Below are 17,045 nucleotides of genomic sequence, written 5' to 3'. Positions count from 1 at the left end.
AATTCACTCACTGATTGTTAAAGCCCTGGCACCTTCATTAAACTGACAAGTGTTCATTGTCTGAATGGCCCAGGCTGCAAAAATCATTAGATGATGATGGTTTTATAACATCTCCTTGGGAAAAACAGAATCACTGTACCAGATGCAGGAAAATATTTATCCTATTATGGAAGAGAAGCTATCATATATCATTGTGTTCAAGGAAGAGAGAAAATAAAAAAAGGGTTAGTTGTTCTCCCTATTTTATCTTTCCCTCACATCTATTTCTATCACATCCTTTCTGGTATTTCTACACTTATTCTGAGTAAAAGTAGCCTTAAGGTATCTAATTTCATCTGTTCATATTCAGTGTTGTGCTAAAGAGTTTACTGATTGTATTTTCACCCTAAATCTCAGCTCTATGTCCCTTTCTTCGGCAACAGCTCTTCAGGCAGAAGCAGCATCTGCTGGCAGTGCTCTGACACCCTCCAGTCCATACCTGCCACTTTGCTACACAGGTACTGCCAAGCAGAAAAGACCATGACTGAGCTCTTCAGATTTTATCTGAATCAAATCATCTCACGACTTCAGGAATTGCAGACAGACAGTGTAATTACACAGGCTTTTCCTCCTTGGAAATTATAATAACAATTTGCACAGAACAATTTAACAAAACAATAATACCCTAAGGTCTCAAAAAATCCTTTGGGATAATCAGCTATAAAATCCTCTGGGATAATAAAGACAGCTTGTAGAGAACTCTCAAATTGTGTGTGGATGGAAACGATGCAAGGATCTGGCATAAAGGTGATTGCATGCTAGATCTACAAAGATTTTGTTGATTTAGCAAATTTTCTCTAAACTGTGCCTGCTGTGGGAGATTTTGGGATGTTGTACCCAAAAGGCTGCTTTATGCTTCAGCCATAGCATTAATCCTCTGTGAAGAGAGATGTGGAACCTACAGCATTCAGGTACCTTCAAGGCACTGGTTAGAGCTAGTTCTGCTTCAACACTGAACCCCATGAAATAAAAAATACCCATGAAATAAATAAAAATAATAAATAAATAAGAAAAAACTGGCAGCACCATCCTAATGGATGATACATTCATTCCACAAAACCAGATGTACTGGAAGCATCTTATGGAGTATCTCTCTCCCCATCCCTTCTACATTTACAAGGTGTCCCCCTCCAGCAGGGTTTGGCACCTGAAAAAATCAAACTAATTCAAATCATCAAAGCAATTCAAATCATTCCCAATGTAGAGCTACCCATGCACCAAGCAAAACCACCTGGCTCCATACCAGTTCATGCTCTTGGAGTGGTCTCCACTCTCTTTTCCTACTCCTTTCATGTGCACACAGTAGCCAGAATTTGTCACCTTGCAGGCATGTAATAGTTACCCATTCTCACAACACCTTCCTGTGAATGTTTTTCATTGTTCTTTTACAATCTAATAGATCTAGAAAATATGGTCAAAACCAGGGGGTTCTTCAGAAGTTTTCACTGAAAAAAAAAAAGGAAAAAGGAAAAAAAAGATGAGTTATGTTTTTTAAAATGAGATGTAGTACTGTCTTGCAGACAGCCTCTGGCTTTGTTATTTCAGGCACTCAGCCAACAGAGAGGCAAAGCAATGAGCAAATCTGCAGAGTGCAAAGTCTAATTTGAAGAATAATTATTATCATTATATTGTGAGACCATGTTCCCTCACTGGGACCGGCATGAGGAGTTTCAGCCTCCATCTAACATTTGGCAGTAGGGAAGGTAGTGATCTGCAAAGGTCTTGCAGAAGTTACCAGTTGCAACAGAGACAGAGGAGAAGGAGGGAGATCTCTGGCTTTCAAATAGTATGTGGAGGACCCTGAGGGACACCCTGTCTCCAAGGAGTGAAAAATGAGAGCTGTCACTGGAGCAGAGCAGGAGCAGAGGGTGTTTACGGAAATGATGATAGTCCATATTCCACCTCCAGGCAAGTCTGGCAAAATACTTGCTAACTTTGTAAAACTCTAGTTTCATCCTGCTAAAGCTCCTTCAGATTTTTCTGTTTGTAAAGAGTAAGGGCTTCAGATCCAGCTGAGCACCACTTCTGTAAGAGATCTGACGGCTGGGCAAGCTGTCTTGTGTCACCACCCTCCATCCTGGGCAATGCCACACTGTCAGAGGACAATCTCCAGAGAGACACCCAAAATCAGTGCTGAGCACTCAGGCAGCCCCTGTAAGGCTGGATATCTAGGTATGTCAAAAGCTGATAGGAGGCATTAAATTTAGGGCAATGTGTAAATCCCCCCTGCCCACTCCTATATGGAGCACAGGGTTTGAGTCCTTGCTCAGAACTGGAGCACCATAGACCTGGCTTCACAAGATCTGATATAAGCAGTAGGAGTCAGGATTTGGATACATTTGGAAATCCTGTCTATTTAGGCACCCAGACTGAAGTGATGGAGACACTTAGGTGAGTCTGACACTTGCAGTCTGCAACTTTTGCAGAGTGCACTGAGCTCCTGTCCACATCACAGAATTCATTTAAATTGCATTTAATACCCTCAAAACAGGAATGCCAGCCCTCGTGCACAGAGGTCTCTTCTCATTTTAAGATCTGGCAAAAGTAAAAGCTAAAGAAAACAAGAGGGCAATCCCACAAAGCAATGCAGTATAAATGTACTGCAACAGCAACTCATCTGTATCAACAGCTGATAGGAAAAAAAGATAAATGTTGGTCACAGACACCGGGAGTTACCAGAAACCACAAGAAAAAAAAAATTAATAGAAAAATGAAAAAAAAATCCTAAAAAACTCCAATAACAATTAATAAATTAATAAAAAACTCCAATAACCATTTTAGTTGTATCCTTTAAAAGACAAGAGCTGTAGAAGGAATGCAGTAATATTCCTCTTTAACACTGATAAGGAAAGATACAAATTGTAAATAAAATCACTTCAGGAGCCTGGTCTGAGCTGCCACATGAGCCCTGATCAGACAGATGGAAGGGCAGTGTCTGGTAAGCGGGTCACTTTGGAAAAGCTTGAGCTTTGCAGAAGTGTCCATGAGCTTTGACATATCCTTGACACATGTCTACACATCCTCAAAGCACCTGGGCAGGGACAAACACATGGCTCTGAAATCTCCCCCTGACCTCATTATCCGAGGGTCGCTGACTGGGGCAGCTCCCGTCTGCCTGGGGAGGTTTTAACCCATGACTGCTCATGTGGTCTGAAATGTTGAAGACAAAGGATTCCTCTCAGGCATTTAATTGGAAGCAGTCAAAGGCAGAAGCTTTGATATTTTCGCTTGTTCTGAATGAAGTAGTATGAATGGGCAAAGCCAAAAAATTTGCAATATAGCTGTCCAGCCCAGACAGTGGGAGAGGAAAACTTGCCACCCCACTGCCTGGGCAGTGAGGCAGTGGGACTCCTGCATTTCACTCCTTATGGCCCTTTCATCTTTGGCCTTAAACCCTGCTAAGCCACCTGCTATCAGTGACTGAGAGGAGAGAGTAGCACGCTGATGAGAAAGCACACAGCACAGCAGCTCCTGGGAAAACAGTGTGTTCAGGGAGGGCAGCTCCCTCCCCGAGAGGCAAGGGTTCATCTTGGGCAGCTGACAGCTAAAAAGCAGCAGGCAGGAGGGAGGGGAGCAACCCCCTCCCATGGCCAGCACTTCTGCTGAGAGGGGCTGGCACAACCTGTGGGGACAGGGACAGAAATAGCTGGGTACAACTGCAGCACAAGCCGCAGGATGCTGAGGTTTGTGTTAGCACGTCAATGCTGAGGCAGAGAGCACCACACAGCAGGACAAAACACAGCCACCAAGGCAAGGTCTGGCACTCACCAGCAACCTGTTTTAGTGGAGAAACCTGTAGAAAGGCTGGGTGAAACAAAAAACAAACCAAAGCCAGGAATTGCACTAAATCACATACTCTTTTTTCCCTTGGGTGGCAAAGGTGAGTACTTGCCTACCTGTGAGCTGCAGAGAAGCCTTGTTCATTTCTCCTTCCCTATAGCAGCTATAGTATTTGATTACTTACAAAAAATATATTCTTTTTATATGAATATATAAACATCCAGAGAAAAATCACTGTAATGGTCCTCTTTATGGCCTTATCTATCCTGTTCACTTCAGTAATTTCCCCAAAGCTGAACTTTAGAGGATAAATCTCCATGTTTTCAGCACTTCAACATCTGATATTTGTATGATGTCTTGCAGTTTGACATTGGTTTCCCCTGAACTTGCTGCCATCTGTAAACTGAACACTGCTGGGATTTGTGGACCCAAAATGCCTGTAAAACAGTAAGACTGCACCAGATCATGGAGAGGTGATCCCTGGAAGGTGGGGTAGGACAACAGCTGTCAGGAAAGGTCCTCTCCTAAAGCCTGGTTCAGCAATGGGTGACAATATTCTAGCAGTGCTGTCAGTAAAAAACAAAGGTCAAAGAAAGAAAAGTGCTCAAGTTATCAATGTACCCGACTATGTTCTGTAAAACTTTCCTCTGTGTTTCTTTAAGAAAGAATACAATTCTGAAGGCAATGAAGAACAGCACTACCAGGACATGCTACCATATCCTGGGCTGACAGTGGCATCAGCCAAAGCAAGAGGACACAGCTATGATCTTCCAGAAAATTGCCCAAGTTACTCTATGTCTGGCCCAGCCTCCAAGTAAATTCCTCTCTAAAGTTACAAAGAGTTTTGCAATTAACCTTATCCAGGCCAAAGTTTTACCCAATATTTTGATTATGAAGTCCTCCTTTATTGCAATATTCTGAATATAATATTACTTTATCTTGGCTTCTGGGCCCCACAAAATCCCATTATAATTAATCTTACTTCTACAGTAACTCTGGCTCAAAGGATGCTGTCATAATGACCATGAATATAATTGCCTCACCATGCTGCAAGCTGTAGTAAATCATCAACCACCATAGAGAAGATCAAAGTAGGCTAATTAAACTGTATCCTCAGCTGTCTGCTGCAGACATTTCAAACTGCTTTGGCTCCCAGCTGGAAATCAGTTCTTCACAAGAGCTAAAGCAGCTCTGAACAAAGACCAAGAAAAATATATACTTGCACTTAAACAGCTGTTTAGTCTATCAAACTGTAATAAAATGCTGAAAATGCAACTGGTAGATAATGAATAATACAGCCAAAAGCATCTATAAAAATCATCCAACCAGTGAGAAACAGGAAAGTAGGTGCATAATGTATTGAATGGTCTTGATTTCAGTCATGTAGAAACAGCACACCCTAATTTTCTTAATTAGAAAAGTATAAAACATAGTAGTTCTTGGCAAACCTCTTTGGGTTATCGACAAATATAACTAGTTTCCCAATGAAGAAATTATAATGTTTGCTAAGGACATTTATTAATTTTAGAACAACAGGGACTGTATTAAGGAGCTGATCCTTGATCCCTCTACCTGGAGTTAGGAATCAGATGAACTCTCTCCTAAAGTCTTCCTAAAGTAACAAAAACGAGAAGCAGATAAATTCACAGTTTTAACTAATTCACAAAGAGACTTGGATTTTAAAAGTGAATTTGTTCCATGTCAATGCAAAACATCTGATGTTTCTAGGGAATGAAGATCTGGCCCTAAGATGCTCTTCGGGCTTTTCAGAGCTGAGGTGAATTCTGGCTGGCCATCACAAACTGCAGTGGATTGGCCCTGGCCTGTTTCCTATGAAATTTGTTTCTGAGTGGTATCAGTGACTGATGCAGATAAAGCTGCCTTGACTGACTCACCAGAGCTCAGTATAAACCTCAAAAGGTCTGTGGAGTTTTAAGAACTGTTGTTATTCCATATTTCTTCACAGAAAAATTAAGGCGGTCCACCGTTTCATTACTGCAAAAAGAACCATTGTTGAGGTGTGACAGGAATAATCTTCTACACGGACTCCTGCTCAGCCCCAGAAAGAGCTGTGCTGCCGTCCCCATTACTGAAAGTGTTAAAGTCCCTATTATGAATGATTATTTAAAAATGGTAGAGAAAAAAGGGGAAAATACATACTTCTGATATAGTGATTGAAAAATTAAATACTTTGGTGAAAAATGGGTATTTATATTTACAAAAGCAATCTTGATGCAGCTTGACCCTCATCCTTTGAATTTCTTTTAATAACACATTTTTCAACATGCACGACAGCCTCCATCACCCACTGTGACCTGCTTTCTCCCCTCTCCTCTTCAAATTCAGGGAGGCAATGCCACAGACCTTGCCAGGAGTGGTGAGGAAAGAGAGAGCCCAGCAGGGGAGCTCAGCTCAAAAAGAAAGGAAAAACTATGCATTTCAGCTACAAAATCTGACAAGACAACAAAGCAGCATTCCTAAATCAATTAATTTCTGGGTTTGGAAATAACTCAAAATGTCTTTTTTTTTACCTCCGGGAAGTGGAATTTATGAAAAAATTGTCTTCCAGAAAACACAACCCTAAAAAACTGTACAAAAATGTATTTCCCTTCAAAAGATAAACCCTATCTTTATATCAGGGTTTAATTTGTTTACTCTAAAAATTCTAGATGAAGGATTCGTCTGTTTAATTTCATAAGACATCAGCAAAACAAATTTTTAGCAAATTTTGTTTTACTTGTACTACCAAAATATTGCTTTCTGTGTTGAAAGTCAGCGGGATTCAAAATACATCAAGGACAGCTGTTCACACAACATGGAAATCTCTATTTCCATGCCATAGGCAGAACCAGAAAATCCAAGGAAAAGTTGCTGTCATCAGCTGACCTCAATTCTTAAGCATCCTTCCAGAGCTTCACCCTCTTCCCTCACTTGTGCACTTGCAGGGGTTTCATGTGACAATTAAAACATCTACACATGACGTAGGGCAAAAAGGGGGCATCAAGGACATTGCATGAAGATTGGGTCCCCAATATGGCAATTTATTTATCATGAGAAGCAAAATCAGAAAATAAGATATTACCATTGTAATAATAGCTATTTCCCACTGCTGGAGGAAAATTAATGTCTAAAAGCAAGTAAAGGTTTGTGACACTTCTTTCTATTTGGTGTGGTGATTAAGCCCAAACAATCACCTCAGTGTGGCTTAGCCCAAATACTATTTTATTATTATTAGGAGAAATGAAATTAGAAAAGTGAGCTTTGTGCCAAATGAAAATAATTGCTCAGTCTAAGTTAGAAACTTGTTTTCTTTTCAGACTATTTCAGTCCTTTTATAAACCTCTTTCCACATATATTTATTTTGAAATGGAAATACTGCCTAAAATGGCAAGCCCAAAAATTAAATGTTCAACGCATGGAAAGGAATCTTGGTGGCATTTTCCATGACTGTTTTATCTTGTCTCTCCCTACTTTTGCTATATCCAATGCACAATGTTGACTCAGTCCTCAGAGTAGGGATTTCTCTGGCCAAACCGTAGGCATCCCTTAGGCAGACTTCTTCGTCTCCATAAGGCTCAACCCAGCAGAAAAGTGGGAAGTACCTTGGACAAATTACACCTCAGAAGCACCTATTTCTCCCACTGACTATAAAAGGCTTCTGAACAACTATCTCAGATGCCTCCTTCCAGCATGCCAGGGTGTCAAGGCAGGTGAGCTAAATACACCCCTGCAACCTGCCCAAAACCTACAGAATTTGTGTTTCTGCACCAAGAGGAGCTGCCCAGCTGCACTGCTGCACCTTTGAGCAATCGCTGACATGTATGGCCTTTGTGGTCTGGATTATTCCAGATTTATTTCCACTCCAACTGAATAAACCTCTTTAGTTCAGCTCTAGTTATTCCACTTTTGGCCATAAAACAGGAGTGTCCCTTAAGTGGCTCTTTGTTCTTTACACAGCATTAGTAACAAGAGCTGCGCTTATTAACTCTTTGGAAGAAAAATGCAAGGCTGAGATATTCAAGGCTGAGATATTCAAGGCTGAATATAATATTCAAGGCTGGTAGGTAGGAAACTTTCCCAGTTATCAGTGCAACAAAATAACGTTCTTTTCTAACTGATTAAAACAACAACTAGACGTTTCTCCAAACAGAGTAACCTCAGAGAGTATCCTAGGAGTAAAAGACAAAAAAATACAGTGTCTATTCCTTAGTAATGTCTATTCATCAATTCTTACCTGTCCTCATATCCCAGTTTCTATATTTCCCCTGTGACATGTACAGGAGCTGGACCAGGGAGGGGGAGCAGGAGAGGGAGCAGTACCCAGAGCCATGTGGAAATGGAGGAGTAATGCCTGGGGCCACAGGCAGTATTGGAGTACAAGAAATATCCTTTAGAGTGCAGAGCTTTGCTTGTAGCAGCAGCATTAGAGGATGTTGCTAGGAAAAGCTCTGGACATTTTCTGCAGGCCACTGCTCTTGTACACTACCAGTGTCCAAGGTCACTGGATTAGGGACAATGGAAGACACAGCCCTGACCATTCCCTGTAACATCTGTTTTGTCCACAAATTCATCTAAGCCTCTACTCTGCTTGCAGACACTGTGTGCCCTCCAATGGCAGCATGTTCCTGAGGTTCATTGTACAGCCTGGAAAATTTGCCTCACTATTTTTTTCCAAGAGGTAGATCAGATTTATTAAATGCTGGAAGTATTCCTTTCCTCTAACTTGAAAGGGCACTTACACACATCATTCAGATGATTAAGGAAGGTGAGTCAGTGTTCACTTCTTAAAGATATTTCTTAAGCTTGTGATTGCATCCAACAATATTTTTAATTGTTTCTGTTTAATTGCTGGTTATAACTCAAAGGCAAAAATTCCTACATATATAAGGATGTATGCATATCCCTATATAGGGAGGCATGTTTTCCTCTTTGTGTTTCCACCAGAGCTTACGTGAGTCATGTCCTTCTTCCTATATCAGGGACATTCATAAAACAAAGTGCAGCCATAAGAACCTCTGTGTCCAAAAGTTCATTTGCATGTAACAATTTAATCTAACTTCCCATCCCCCAGTTCACAAATCTGAATTAATTTTCCAGAACTTGTTATGGAGATTGCTAGCACTAACTTCAGGGGGTGCATGGGTGGCTGTGGTGTCAGCTACAGCTACAGCTAACTTCCAGAGACCACCCAGCCCCCAGTTCTCTCACTCCCCCTCCTCAGTAGGGCAGGGGAAGATTTAAAGGTTAAAAATCTCATGGCTTGAGATAAGGACAGTGAGATCATTTAACAATTATTGTCATATTAAAAAAAAAATAAAAAAAAACAACAAAAAACAAAAAAAAAAACCTGACTCAGTTTGGGGAAAAATCATTTGATACATTGTCAATTTAAAAATAGGGTAAAATAGTGAGAAACAAAAGCAAAATTAAAAACACCTTTCTCCTCACTCCTTCCAGCCTCAGTTTCACTCCTTCATTCCCAGCTCTTCTGCCTCCTCCTAAAAATGGCTCTGTCAGTCTTAGAAAGCACTTGACTGCATTTCGGTTCATGGTTTTGTATTTCAAATCCATAAATCTCATGTATTCCACTTCAAGACAGTTCTTGACATTTCAATTATGCTGAACAGTACTTTCTCTTAGCTACATTAACATGCCTGTTTGAGTAAGCTCTTTATGAGAGGTGAGAAGAGTGAGAGAAGTAACAGTAAATACTGGTTTGAACTGTCCCACTCTTCTCCCCACCTCAAATAAATACAGCAGGGGGAAAAAAAGCAGATTTCTACATTTTGAAGATGAGATTCCCTTTAGCCTCTTAATGGACTGCATCCTGAGGTCTGTCAGTAGCATCACACACACATCCCCATTATCCACCATGAAAGTTGAAGCAGAGAATGGGGGAGAGAATTGATTTCCTGTCCATCGAGTGGCAGCTCCAGCACAGGTCAGTGTTATCTGGAGCACTAAAGTGGAGCAGGGCACTTTAGGATAAAGGCTTAATGCTTTATCTGCTCACATAAATACTTTCAGATAAAGGAAATTTGATTGAAATAACATTCCAACTGTGACACCAACTGACAGGAGTCAGGGAGTGCCCAAGATAAGGCCACGTCCTTTACCCTCTGCAAAAAAAAGGAGAGAAAAGGCCGTGTGCAAGACTGATACATCAGCTTCATCTGTGAGTTATCACTTCATGAACCTTGTGTGCAGACCCACATGGACATGCTGAGGCAGGAGTCAGATTCACTGGAAGAGACATATTTCAACACCACAGAATTTTGTTGATCACAAGCTCTTCCTTCAAAGACATCAGCATTGGTAGCAGTTCAGCAAGACACCTGAGCAGGCCCTTCAGATGCTCTGCTGCAAGCAGAGTTTGTGAAACCACACTCACCACCTCTGAGTTTTGACTAGAGGAACAGGCTCTTCTTTCAGATTTGCCCCTTCAGGTTTCCTCTCTGGAATCATGGTTCCATTTCTCCTCCCACTGCCCATTTCACTCAGACAAATGTGAGTCCAGCTCCTGCTGGCAAAATTTCCAGCTGGTTTTACTTGAGTTTTTTGACTTAAAAAGAAGGAACAGACCCCCAGTTTTTATCCTCACATCATCTGGAAAACGTCAAATTGTCATTTGCTGAGAATTTGCACAAGGGAAGATTTTATTAAGCTGAAATGAGAAAAAGGAAAAACACATCAATTTGTTCCCAAAACTTACCATGGATCTTGGCTGGATGTTGTGAGATTCTGCTAGCCTTGACCTCCTAGACCAAGAAAAGAAAATTCAAAAAATGCAACAGGTAGGGTTGACTTTAAAAAGATGAGTGTACAGAGGACACTGTTTTGAACATGCTTTTATGACCAAATGCCAAGGATGCAGACAGCCAGAGGCAGGACAAATTGCCTTAGTGTAGTACATAAATACATAAGGATCTGACTTAGATATAATCATAAGTAACTTGCAGTTACTCCCAGAGGTTGTCCCTGACAGCTCTCCAAGCAAAGACTGATTCAGAAGAACATCTGAGCACATGCATAACTCCTAGCAGGTCCTGTTGAAATAAATAGCTGACTAAATAACTTTAATGAACTGGAATTCAGTAGCTGTGTGAAATAAATAGGGAATGATCATAGCCAGTAAGCACTACAACAAATAAACCCTGAAACAACCCAGACAATTTGTCTGACTTCTCTTACATTTGAAAGGTAACATTAAAGGCATAAACTTTATCACTGCAAGATAAATGCTCCATTTCTAAGACTACATCCTGACCCTGTCAAGTCAACATGAAAAATGGGTACAGACAAAAATTAAAACAGAAGGAGGGGCTTGATACAAACTGCAAGTGTATAATATCTCAACTAAGTGCTTTGTGACTCAGAGTTACCACTGCTTCACAACATTAACAAAGGTTCCACTCAAATATTTTTAAAATAAAAGCATTCATGGTTTTTTTTTTTTCCTTTTATCAATGGGAAAAAAAAATAATTCAAATCACAAAGATAACACTCCCTTTGAATGTTTTCTTTTTAAATTCTTTTCCTGGAACATGAAAAACAGCAAACCCTTGCACAACAGATAACTCAAAGGCAGTCCAGCTTCTTATAGAGCCTGGCACCCTAGGTCTGTGACCATCTAGAGGTCAGAAGACACACTTGAAATAAGAATTTTAAATACTTAATACTTAAATAATACACACATGATTGTTAAGGTGTCAGCTGACTATAGTGTGTTAATGGCTTTCAGCCATTTTGGTACACAGACTGTAATATGTAAACTTCACAAAGGCAATAGACAAATTTATAGAAATCAAGTCCATAAAGTGAACCTTTATTATTAAATATTAATATAATATTAATATTTAATGGATTAGACTTAAATAGTCTCCCAATAAATCATCTTCTTTGCCACTGCTGGAGATTAAATACTAGACTAGAATGACCATTGGTCTAAAGAGTATGGTGTTTCTTATGCTATGATTTATAACTATTTGTGGTTAATTAAGCCCAGCAAAACAGTTCCATGCTGCCAAAACCTGTCTTCAAAAGTTTGTCAAGGGAAAAGCTACAGCATGCACACCCACACACACTGGTGTCTAAAATTTCTATACGAGTTTTGTAAGCACTTCAACGTGTGAAGCCCTACTGAATCTCCACTGTTGATGCAGAGAATTTCAAAATTTCCCCTACCTGCTCAGCTTTCTAGCATACATATACCAGTTTTACTAAGTCATCTTTTGCAGACCTATCAGGACCAATCTACAGATTAACATGTGGCTCAGATTGTAAAACAGCATATTTTAGGAGAATGAGAATCAAAAACTGACCCTCTCGGCAATTTGCAGTTCAAGAATAAGACCCCAGATACCTGAATACAGATACCTAATTGTAAGCCAGCAATTCCATTAACAGAGAGAAACAGTCATCAGTTCAGTTGCCTAAACACTGGGGGTTTCTGCCACCAAAGGTACCTATATCTGGGCCCACGTGGGCTTGGAGAGTCAACACAACATTTATAGGAGATCCACACTTGCTGGGAGCAACAGATAGAGCCAGAAAAATTCAGGATGCCTGAGGTCACGTTAAATGATACTGAATGCCTGAAAAAACTGAGTTGGTTTAGAGAACAGCTCACCCTAACAGTGAGAGACAGCTACTGGCTAGATAGCTGAATGGTGCCTGGAAGTTTAACAGCAGAGTTGAGTCAGTTGTGATTCAGTTGACCAAGCAGAAGTGTCTGGTGCCACTGGAGTTGTCCAGAGTGTCTGAGACATCCACACAGGGCTGATGAACAGCTAAGCGTCTGTTCAGAGCACCAGCCATACACCAAGAGTACCCTGGACATCTCAGGTATGCTTAGAACCCTTAGAAGCAGCAACTCCTGCTTTCAGTCTCCTATAATAGTAGTTGGGCACTTCACTTACAAACACACACCAAAGTCTACAGACTTTCATACTGAGAAGAAACCTGCCCACAGAATTCTCTCTGGGTTATGAATGTAAGCCCAAAGAAACAGCAACTGTGACCCACAGGCCTTGATGAGTTCACCTTTGCTGTTCCAAAATGGAACATGTGTCCTCACAATGTATTTTAAGTGTGGTGATTACAGGCAAGAAAGCACTGTCCCCGTCTCACAAAGGCACATTACATTGGCAGCATCTAATGATAAATAAGATGGGGCACTGGGGCTTTGGGGAGGAGATAACACCCACATGTGAGCAGATTTCCATGGATATAGAAGAATGGGTGCATGTTTATCAATAGAGTTTGATCAGTCTGACTGATTGCACTGAGTTAGTGTACTGCAACTATATTTTTGACCGTGCTGATACTACAGCAGTAAGCTGTCACTGCACAGCAGTTCTGGTTTCAGGTTAAGCACAATTTAGTCACCGCCAAACATTTCAAGATAACTTCAGTTATCTTGATTGTGGCTTTAGTGCCACAATCTATCATAGGGGATCAAGCTTAAATCCGTAATACTTAACCCAAGGCCCAGCCATCACCATATGAAGTATCATTCAGAGTATGACCAGTTTAGCAAAGATTGTCATTCTTTGCAGCATTGTCCTTTTCTGTTGATTGCATTGACTATGTCTGTGTGGCTGAAGGCTCAGCTGCCCTGATTTTCTGATTTTTTTTTTGCACTTCTCTGCTTCCATTAGCTGCTTCTCCACAGAGAAACAACTTAGCCTAACACAGCACTAGCTTTTGTTTTGCATCCATTTTCCGCTGTGGAAAACAAATAAGAATTTTCTATCAAAGAGGATGAACATTGCACACTACGTTTCATCATCTTTAAAATGGGCCACAATTTCTGACTGTCTCAGTCTCTTGCATTGCATTGTTCTGTGGGAAGAGAAATAGAGGGAAGATTGACCTTGCAAGGCTCCAAATGCAAGAGTGTTTGTAGAAAAGGAGCAATTGCTTATTATGACTTTCCTGATCTGTCAGAGAAGAGCACATGGTCAGAACAAGGGAAGTCTAGCCAGGCAATATGGAGTGAAAAAATACATTAACACACTTACCACACACAATGTCACATAAATCACGTGAAGTACCATTCTCTCTTGCTGAACTGTAGCCAAGTGCAGTGAGTTTAGCTTTCTAGTCCTTAACACTGTTTGCATGTCCAAGAGCCTGTTAAGAGCTGAAATGTGAGGTTGGCCTCTTTTCTATACAGATCTCTACTGAGGGCAGAAACAGCCATACTTTCACCCAGTGCTGGGCAGAGGGTTGCAAACAAGGCACACTTAAATGCTGAGCTCTCATTTGCACATCATGTCCTATTTTCTAGATTTGTTTCTTCCTACACGATAATTTGTGTAGGTTGAAACAAATTATTTATTTTTTCTGTTTATGGAAACTCAGCACCAAGACTCTGCAAACACTGTTTCTTTCTGACCATAGAAGGAAGTAAGAGCCAGTGCAGTTAAGAAAGTAAAAAAGGTTCCTTTGCTAGTGCTTGGCAGTAAATTTGCCTTCCGATTATGGCTCCAGCCAAAATCTTTCATTCACAGCTACAATAATTTTCTATTTGGGATTCTCCTTCCTTATTTTTTTTTCCCCCTAAACAAGTCAGACCTCCTGTTCATTCTTGCTTTGAGCAGAGAAAAGAATGGCTGAAGCTTCCTTTTTCTTAACATCTCTTCTATTGCTTTGTACCCTCTCTGTAAAACACCCTTGTGGTACATCAACAGACATTTCCCATCTTATGGAGGAAAGCACCCTTAAAAATTAAAATCAGAAAACTACAAGTGTCAATGAGCCATGAGATCACTCTCAAAAATGTATCAGCAATGTTCATGGATGTTACAACTGAAACACAATGCCCTAGAGTGTCTGCTTGTTCTAAGAATTTTAACCTTCTCTCTGCTGTGGTTAAAACTTGTGAAGCCACCATCTGCCACATACAGTTTGTTTCTGACTTCTCTAAGTGGAAATTTGGAAAAAAATCACCTAGAATTAAGTTCCTTCTTATGTTCAGTGAAAACATAAAAGACAAAGAAAAGCAATAGAACTATGAGTAAGACAAGATTAAAATTATTTTAGTGACTTTTTCTTGAGGGTGAAGGAGAGTTGAGCAGAAAAGAAGCTCTGGCAATTCATTTTCACATGCACCTTGCCCTTATTTATACATAACCTGAATTTCTGGGGAGCTACAAAAATGTGCTGTTAAGAACACAGAGGTAGGCTCAGAATAAAATACATGGGGCACCACTGAGATTCATTCAGTCTCTGCTTCCTGATGTTCTGTATCTCCAACCTGCACCAGTGCAATTCCTGTTTTCATTCCCAAAGCATAATCCTACTCTTTTTACACATAAATTATGATGGGGTGAGTTATTATTACACAAATGACTGAGGTTTCCAGGAATATGTCTTAAAAAATCATAGTAACTGTATTATGGTACATGCATAATACCATGCTATTTAGTGACAGACCATAATCCTCATACCAAATCATTATGGTCTATCACATCAATTGAGCTTTAAAGCCTTGGGAATGAAGAGACCACAGTGGTTTCCCTGGAGCCAGTCTGTAGTACTGCAAAATACAGCTGTTACATGAAGAAAACTTCAGCCCAGATATTCACAATTGCTGAGATTGTTTTGGAAAGAAATCACAAAAAAATATATAGTAAGCATCCTTGTGAAAGAATAACTGCATGTTTTCATATAAACACAACACTGCAATAGCCTACCTCATGGAATAATGGGATTCACACTCAGAAAATCCAAGGATATTTGCTGCATTTTTTTTTGCATAGGTATCAAAATTATACTTGAATGCAGTTTCCCTTGCAAGACAAAAATTTGGGACCAAATTTTGATGTTTGGCAGTATTTCACGGCACAGCTTTATAAAGTGTTGTAAGTGCTTGCCTATCCTAAGGGATGAGGATAGTCTTAATTTTGCAAGGCAAAACTGCCCAGCATGCAATCATTGTAAAAGTGAGTTTGGCAATTATACTTTAAAAACAGAAATGTGGTGATGAAATCTGGTGATTGATCACTCTACCCAGATGTTTGGATCAGTAAAATCAAGTCCTAAAGTTCATTTATTTTTCTCATGGAACTCACAACAACAGTTCTCCATTGCTACAATACAGCAAAGATTAACATACAAGTTTTTAGCTTGAGCACAGCTGAACATATATGTGTTAATATGTGCATCCCTGAAACTTAAATTTACTTTGACCATTGATCCATCAAGTGACAGAACATGCAGAATTTAAGACTTATTTTTCTGTAGGAAAGTCATAATTGTTACACTTCAACTGCTTATTAAACAAATGTTGCATACCACTGCATCCTAGCACTTCAAGATTCCTTCTGTTTCCTAACAAGTTGTCCATACTCCTGGTGACTACAGTCCTTGTGATTGTGCCAGGAGCATGTTTTGCAGTGAGACACCCTGGCTAGGCTTTGTTTTGCAAAGAAATTTATTTCCTCATTTTACAGCCTTATGCATCACTTTCCACTTTGCAAGCAGGGTGGAGACCCCCAAGAAGATGAGATGAGCATTTCAGGAGGCTCTACTAATGAGCAGTGTTTGCAAATAAACGAAGCACCCTGGAGCTCTGCAGACACACGAATGCACACACTTGTGCTCACAGCTCCTCCTTCCATCTAAGGCTTTCTTTGTTCTCCATCATTTCTCAGGGAGTGCAGTATATCAGTTCCTACCCAGGCTTTCCACCCACTAAATCATGAGAAGTTTCTTTCCCTTGACCTTCAGGAACCTCACAAACAGTGACTCCTTCCTCTCTTTTTTTATTAGGTTTAGTGGGTTTTTTACTGTTCACAACCGAAAACAAGTAATGAGAAGGAAATCAAAGAAAGACAACATCCACCATTGAAAAACACAGCTTTTACTGTCGTTACAAACCAACACAAAACCTGTCAGTATGCTCATATTCAATGTGTTAGTTTAGGCCTGTTTCCCTAAACTTGTCTTTTCCATAGCTATGTATTTTGCCTAGAAAAATGGCAGTAAGTTCCCAAGTTTCCCAAAGTAAATCCCCACACACAGCTGCTGGTTTCTTCCCCCAGGGGCTGTGAAACTTGGGCATCACAGGCTCATCATAGCCCCATCTCCCTGAAGATATGTGGAGCTTTTCTCTACCCAAGCATCACAGAAATGCTGGATTCTGAGCTAATGCTTGTCTGACAGCAGACTAGACCATGAATAAGGGTCTATAATATCCAAGAGGAAGAAAATACTGCTCA

This window comes from Pseudopodoces humilis, chromosome 1, assembly GCF_049639895.1.
Source record: "Pseudopodoces humilis isolate 2021_Gansu_Grassland_sample_001 chromosome 1, ASM4963989v1, whole genome shotgun sequence".
Classification (NCBI taxonomy): Eukaryota; Metazoa; Chordata; class Aves; order Passeriformes; family Paridae; genus Pseudopodoces; species Pseudopodoces humilis.
The sequence above is the reverse complement of the archived record's forward strand: the minus strand, read 5'-3'. Positions refer to the sequence as shown.